The following is an 8,094-nucleotide window of genomic DNA, read 5'->3' as shown; positions in this document are numbered from 1 at the left end:
GGTGGCACATAACAGCATACATTTATATAAGAACATATAATCATCTAAATTATATTATGGTTTTACACTATCACACCAAATACAGTTCATTATACAGTTTACTTTTTTAGACCAAGTATTAAAAAGAAAATATTCCAAGCCGATTAAAACACCCAAAACCTGTAAAACAAAAATATTTTTGGTCTCATATTTTATTTATGTGGTAGTACACTAGAAACTCTGATAATCTATTGATACAGAGTTGCATTGCCAACTCAAAAGGCAAGCAATTTTTGCTTTTGTGATTTACTGTCTCTGAAAACCTGCTGGAGCTATGAGTTGGTTCTGACTCCATGGCACATAATAACCACAGTGTACTAATGAGTATAGAGATAGCAAACAAATTATCTAGTTTCTATCTGAATCTCCAATAAATTCTTTAGAGAACTAACTCTGGTAAAACAAATTGACAAGGAAGCAGTGGTAGACATAAAGTTAAAAAAACATCTACATTTCATAGGTAGATATTGATTTAGATAAGTTTCACTTGGAATATCTTCTGGAGGGTTTTTTTGTAATTTAATCTGGATTTATTTATAAAAAATCTGTTTAATCTATCAGTGGCATCACCTCTTAAGTAATTGCTTCGTGTTTTGTGTCATTTCCACATTTGTCAAGCAGTAAAATTAGAAACCTGTTTTTAGCTGTTCCCAAAATATAATCAGTCAAACTTCCTCTAAAAATGTAATTAGTATTTTTGAGACATTTAAAATAATATTAAAGAATAAGAGTCTATAAAGTCAGTGACATAACGAGGTACAAGAGCTCACTATATCTCAGGGAGCTATGATGGCTTAATAGTAAGGAATAGCAGAGTGTTAATGCAAAGGTATGTGGTTTGAATCCATCAGGTGCTCCATGAGACAAAGATGAGCTATCTCCTCCAGTGCAATTTACTGCCTCTGAAAACCCACGTGAGGGTCAGCTATAGATTGCTTCTGACTCAACAGTACTCAACCACATTAATAACAACAGTATATCAGGTATAGCTAATGTCATCATAGGAATAAAATATAATCTAAGAAAATAATTGTAACCAATGAACAATCAGGCAAGGTTTGGAAAAATATATATATGTATGTCTATCTGTAAGTGTATATTCGGTAGTTTATAAAGTTACGTGTAGAAAGTCTTTATCTAAAACGAAATCTGAAAAAGTTACAACTTCTGTAAGTGAAAATCCATTAGATAAGAAAAACTCAAATATTTTCTCCTAAATGGAGCAATTGGCAAAAAACAAGGCTCCAGGAGTTGACTGCATACCAACTGATTTATTTCAAAAAACAGACGCTGCCCTGAATGTGCTCCCTAAGTTGTGCCAGGAAATCTGGAGGACAGCCAGCTGGCCAACTGACTGGAAGAGGTTGATATTTGTTCCCCTTCCAAAGAAAAGTGACCTAACAGAGTGTGGAAATTATTGAACAATATCATTGATATGACACACAAGCAAGATTCTGCTGAAAATTATCCAAAAACGTTTGGAACAATATGTCAACAGAGAACTGCTAGATGTGCAGGCTGGACTAGGGATATTATAGCTAATGTAAGATGGATCTTGGCAGAAAGCAGAGAATACCAGAAGAATGTCTATCTGTGCTTCCTTGACTATGCAAAGGCTTTTGATTGGGTGGACCACAACAATCTATGGCTGACTCTGAGAAGAATGGGAATCCCAGAACATTTAATCGTACTAATGCGAAACCTATACTTGGACCAAGAGGCAGTTGTCAGAACAGAGCAGGGAGACACTGGATGATTCAAAATCAAGAAAGGGGTCAGTCAGGGATGTATTTTGTTTCTATACCTTTTCAATCTGTATGCAGAACAGATCATCTGAGACTCTGGGCTGTATGATGAGGAATATGGCATCAGGATGACACAACGCTGCTAGCTGAAACTGAGGAGGACCTGAAGCGCTTGCTGCAGAAGGTCAAGGACTGCAGTCTTCAATATGGATCGAAGCTCAACATCAAGAAAACAAAGATTCTCACCACTGGACCAATTGGCAGCATCAATATGGATGGTGAAGAGACTGAAATAGTTAACAGTTTTAGTTTACTTGGCTCCACAGTCAATACTCTTGGTAACAGCAGCCATGAAATCAGGAGACAAATTGCATTGGGAAAGTCAGCTGTGAGGGACCTCTCAAGAGTACTGAAGTGCAACAACGTCAGGCTGGAGAGTAAGGTGCGCTTGATTCAGGCTATAGTCTTTGGAATTACATGCTATGCATGGGAGAGCTGGACAGTGAATGGGGATTATAGAGAATTGATGCCTTTGGGTTGTGCTGGAGAAGGGTGTTGAATATACCATGGACTGCTAGCAGAACAAACAGGTTTGTCCTGGAGAGTGTGAAGCCAGAATGTTCCCTGGAGTAAAGTATTCTGAAGGTTAGACTGACATACTTTGGACATGTTGCAAAGAGGGACAGGTCCTTGGAGAGGGACATCATGTTTGGGAGAATGGAGGGATGATGCAGGAGAGGAAGTCCCTCGATGAGATGGATCGATTCTGTGAGTGGAGTGGTGGGAATGAATGTGTTTGGCACAGCGAGGTTGGCACAGGGTAGGACGGCGTTTATGGCTCTTGTACATAGATAGGGTCACTATGAGTTTCAAATGACTCGATGGCACATAATAACAACAACAAATGGTGCAATTAAAAAGTGGCAAGATTGCACCTTATCAAATGCAGAAATCTTGTAAAACATGGTAAAATAAGACGGTGCTGTTAAGTTCTGCCTCTCAGTTTTCACGATATATCAGAACTTGAAGTCTGTACCTGTCCCAGAAAAAAGAATATAAGCTGAGAGAGATAAACAAAACAGGAAAAAAAGACATACAGTTGTTGCTGTTTTATTGAAAATAGATATGCTTATCGTTGTAATTACCATCAAGTTGGCCCCAATCCATGATAAACTTCATAAAACAGAAAGAAATTTTGTCTCATCATGTGCCAGCTAAGAGATTGAGATTGTTAACAACTTTCATTTGCTTGGCTCCACGGTCAACACTTTTGGCACCAGTAGCCAGGAAATAAAAAAACGTATTGTGATGGACAAGTCTGCTGTTAGGGACCTCTCCAAGGTACTGAAGAGCAATGGTGTCACTCTGGAGACTAAGGTGTATCTGATACAGGCTATGGTCTTTGCAATCACTTGTTAAGCATCAGAAAGTTGGAAAATGACTCGGGAGGACAGAAGGAGAATTGATGCCTTTGAGCTGTGGTGCTGGAGAAGAGTATTGAATATACCATAGACTGCCAAGAAAACAAACATTTATCCTGGAGAGGGTTAAACCAGGTTGCTCCTTGGAGGCAAGGATTCTGGGGTTTCTTCTGACATACTTTGGACATGTTGTAAAGAGGGACAGGTCTTTGGAGAGGGACATCATGCTTGGTAGGGTGGAGGGACGGCGTAGGAGGGGAAGACCCTCTATGAGATGGACTGATTTAGTGACTGGGGTAATCGGGATGGGTGTGTCAGAGGCAGTGGGATTGGCACAGGACAGAGCAGGGTTTAGGGCTGTTGTACATAGGGTCGCTATGAGTCACAGGCGACTTTACAGCACATAACAACAACATGTTTGATAATAGTATTTTGGATATTTTATGAATTATCTCACTGGCAAATTACCTTGTTTTTTTGCTGACTTTTTTACATGAACAAATACACAATGATTTGTTTTCTAATGGCATATTTATTTTATAATACACATTTACTTTTAATGCAATAAAGCAAAAGTATATATAATAGTTTCCTACTGCCAAAGGGACCCTTTAGAGTAGTGAGAGAAGATCTTCACCCTGAAACCTACAGCGTCCCTTTTCAGCAGGAAGTAGCTAAGAGAATACGCCATCCCCTTTTCCCTATGAATCAGGGTGAAGTCTCTCTCAGGAAGGAGTGATAGGGAATGGCAAAGGACACACTGACAAAGGAGATTAATCAGAACTGGCTTTGACAAGCACTGTGGTAATTGGACAATTAAAACAGACATTTGGGAGGGTAAGAAGAAGGAACTGGGGAGGAGGGTAGAGATAACAGTGCAACAATGAATGAATGAGAACCCAAAATCTCTGTAAATGTTCATTAAAACTAATAAAAATTAAAAATAATTTTAAAAGTTATAGATAATAGATCACTATATTATATAATAGGACAATTTATATATATATTATCTAATGACAACATACATGTATATTTATACATACCATACATATACATAATTTTTATGTTGTCATTGGACACTACTGAACCAAGGAAAATAGCTACATTCTCAACACACCTGCTACCCAGGGAGTCTTCTAAAGAAAGAAGGTATTTTAGACGTTTCCTTCTCGCATAAAAACTTAATCTGTTCATTCAGACAAAACCTACAATCATGTCACCTTAAAAGCCTGCAAATGGATCTTTTGATATATGATCTCAATGAAGTTTTGAAAAGACCATTCCACAAAACCTGGCTTTAAATGTCAGTAGTTTCAGGGAGATGATATCCTTTTAAAAAATGAATCTGTGAACAGAAACTTTCCAGTAGATATAATGTGGTTTTATCAAAGTCATAAAGTATTGCAAATTGATTGTAGTTAATAGGAAATTAAAGAAAATGAATTTCAAAAAAGAACATTCTAACATGCCAAAACATTAGTAGAGCTAAGCTTATGCATCAAATAATGTTTTGAAGTCAAATTCACAATGATGTTAATTTTAAAAGAAAACTGTGGAGAATGGCATTGCTGGAATGAACAGTTACCAAACTAAAAAAGTGCTATACAAATTACAAATAAATATTTTCAAAAATTATGCAAAATCACGGAATGCATTATCTGCATTATAACAACCTTAATCCTATAATAAATAAGTACTCATACATGTTTTATCTCTCCATTCATTGGTATTGTACATTAATGGATTTTTGTTAATGCCAAAAGTGACCTTAGTATGAGCAACTATTTCATCTTAATAGCCACTGTAGGAATTTTATGATAAGTAAAATTTTAAACCATTTTTAAAGTAGAATTTAAAAATAAAATGAGTCAATATATGGGAAATACTGGGATTAACTGGGAACCTTTAATACATAGAGTATACATAGTTATATCTCTTTCAAGAAATATAGTTTCATATAAATTTCAGTATCATTTATATTTAACCACATTATTTATATGATAATTTGTTTTAATAATTGGCAAGTATTAAGCCAATAAATATATTTCAATAATTTATGATCATTTTGATAAGGAAGAATTAGTCTTCTTTAAAATATCATATTATAAAAAGGCCTTACACAGTGATTAAAGTTATTGCCCTCTAAGAGGAAAGATTCTAAATTTCATACACTGCTTGTAGGGATATAAAATGGAGATTAGTCTGGTGCTCCCTTAAAGATGTGGAAGTAGAAAGAATATTTGTTTCAATAGTCCCACTGCTAGATAAATAAATATATCTTAAAGATTTAAGAACTGTAAAAAATAGATAGGGGAAGATTCTTAATCATTGTAGCACTATTTACAATAGCAAAGAGATATAAACAATCATAGTCCATCACAGATGAATGTAAAAAAAATAGTACATTCACCAAAGAAATATGATGTAATACTGAAAAAAAACAAAACAAAGTACAGTGAAATACTACAAGTCCAGATGACATTTTGTTAAATTGGCCACAAAAGACAAATATTGAATAAAAGCACTATTATAGAAAGCTATCTTCACAAACAGAATCATTCTTTAGTGGTTACCAAAGATGAGAAGAACGGAAAGGAGATTAAATATTAGTAAGTAGAAAATGCAGCAGAAGAATAAACAATCTTTTCCTCTGGATCTCTGCCTCTGAAACCCACTGGAGGGTCAACTATGATTCAGAAAACAGACACATATTGAGAAAGATTCATGGAAAGATACAAGGAGATGTTAAGCTTAATATCATTAAACAATGGAAAGGTATAAAGGACACTAGAAGGATTTACAGAATTAGGATTACAGGGAAAAGTGAGGAAAATGTAAATACCTTGAAGGTATTGAAACTAATGCTAGAGAAAAGAACATATATATTGTTGTTAGGTGCTGTTGACTTCAACTCATAGTGATTCTGTGAACAAACTTTGAACCATTGTCCTACCCGGCAACATACTCCCTACTTCTCCGATGCTCAAGCCCACTGAAGCAATTACTGTGTCAATCCATCTTGTTTAGTGCCTTTCTTGTTTTCACACATCTTCTACTATCCCAAGAATGATGTCATTTTCAGAGAACTCGTGCCTTCTGACAACACATCAAAGTATGTGAGACTAAGTTCTCCAAGAAACATCTTGATTACACTTTTTTGATCCAGTATATTTAGAATGAAAATAATACATCACATGTAGGAACAATCCACTTTATTTTCGTCACTTTCTTCCTGTTTTATTCTTAACTAGTTATAGAAGGAAAATAATGATTACAAAAAGGAAATTATTGTTTAAAAAAGTTTTTATTGTAGTTTCAAAATTTAAAACAACCACATCTTATTTTCTAAGAAAATAACCAGAACACTTTAAAATCTGAAGTTTTCACAACAAAAACAAGCAGAAATAATGTTATAGTTGTAAGAGTTTATTGTTCAAAATGGACTTCTTAGCCATTGATTTTTATTTTGTCATGTGGATGGGCAGAAATATGTGGCTAGGGTATGTTCGCCTATCCACTATGGATTGGTTAGTCTTACCACTAAATTGAGAAGATTCAACTGCATATTTTGAGAATTTCAACATCAGCAAAGAGGAATCAAACACTCTGGCTCACCCTTTAAGTCCAGAGATTCTTGCAGCAGCCAGATCTACAAAGGAGCAGTAGCAGCTGTCACAGAGAACCTGAGACCTTGTGAGTTGGAGCTGACCTTGCAACTGCTACCTCACAGAACTAGAGTTAAGTGTCTTTGCCCAAATGTGTTGGAAGATGATGGGGAGAGCCATTACTGGCAAGACTAAGACCTTTGAAACACCGGCCTAAAACCATGAGGCTGAAGACTGGGGTCCCTGCAAACTCATTTTTGAAGCTATTTTGACTGAATAATTGTATCTTGTTGCCAACTGAAAACTTCGTCTTGTTAATTTCTCTAATAAAACCCCACAATCTTGAGTGTGATTCTGTGTACTCTCTGAGCTATTAAAACATTTAAAAACCAGTAGAATAGTAAGATTGGTGATGGAATAAGCAGACATAGAGTCAGGGTGGAATGTGGAGAACAAGTCTGAAGTAATAAAAATTGGTTTTGTGCTGTGGATGTTGGTGTTGGGAACGGTTTCCCTTTGTGGAGTTAATGGAGGTCAGAAACAGCCATCCCCACACAATCCTTGTTCCTTTTACAAAGTTTATACTTATAGAAGGATATGGCTCTGCTTGCCTAGTGACAAGAAGCTGTGCTGCAATCCCAAAGGCACAGAATTTTAATCTAACAGCTGCTCTGTCAGATAAGGGTGAGTAATCTCCACCTATGAAATTAACTGCCTAGGAAAACTTTTTGGAGGTTTAATTATGTGGGTTGGTTCCAACTTGATAGTACACAACATCAACAACATAATTATAGAACAACCAAATAGATAGATTCATGATTTCATCAATTTTTCTTGCAATTGTCTCAAAGACAGTATCTTCAAATAATACGATTTATATTGCAACATGAGGGACTAAAACTAGAGAAAATACAAGAATAATTATTACAATCAATTAACTTTTCAAAATTAGTAGTCCAGAGAGTGTTTTTCTTTTCTAGGTGTTATTTTTTTTTAGTGTTGTTGTTTGTGTTTGTTTTTTAACTCCAGTTCTTTGAACATTTCATTATAAATCTTTGCTTTGTTCTTGGGCTTCCCTTTCAAATATTCTCTACATCTCTCTTTCCACATCATCCTTTCCATTTTTTTTTTAAATGCTCTTTTTGTTCCAATGAATATTTCAGAGTTTCTTCTGGTAGCCAGTTTGGTCTTTCCTTCTATTCTTTTGCTTCATGGGTGCTGTCCCTTCACAAAATTTTCTGGTTTTCAGATATTAGTGTTCAATGCATCACATTTTTAAGATGA

General features: G+C 35.6%; 1 protein-coding gene across 1 annotated transcript in view; it reads right to left on the bottom strand.

The window, feature by feature from the left end:
• EPHA5 (EPH receptor A5) overlaps positions 1 to 8,094 on the bottom strand; it is a gene marked incomplete at its 5' end in the record, with an annotated part of 293,683 nt that overhangs the window by 187,448 nt on the left and 98,141 nt on the right. The window lies entirely within an intron of this gene.

The sequence above is a fragment of the Elephantulus edwardii genome, unplaced genomic scaffold (genome assembly GCF_000299155.1).
Source record: "Elephantulus edwardii isolate Elephantulus edwardi_28Jun2011 unplaced genomic scaffold, EleEdw1.0 scaffold00406, whole genome shotgun sequence".
In the NCBI taxonomy this organism is placed as follows: Eukaryota; Metazoa; Chordata; class Mammalia; order Macroscelidea; family Macroscelididae; genus Elephantulus; species Elephantulus edwardii.
Note: the sequence above shows the minus strand (reverse complement) of the source record. Positions and strands in the feature narration are given on the sequence as shown.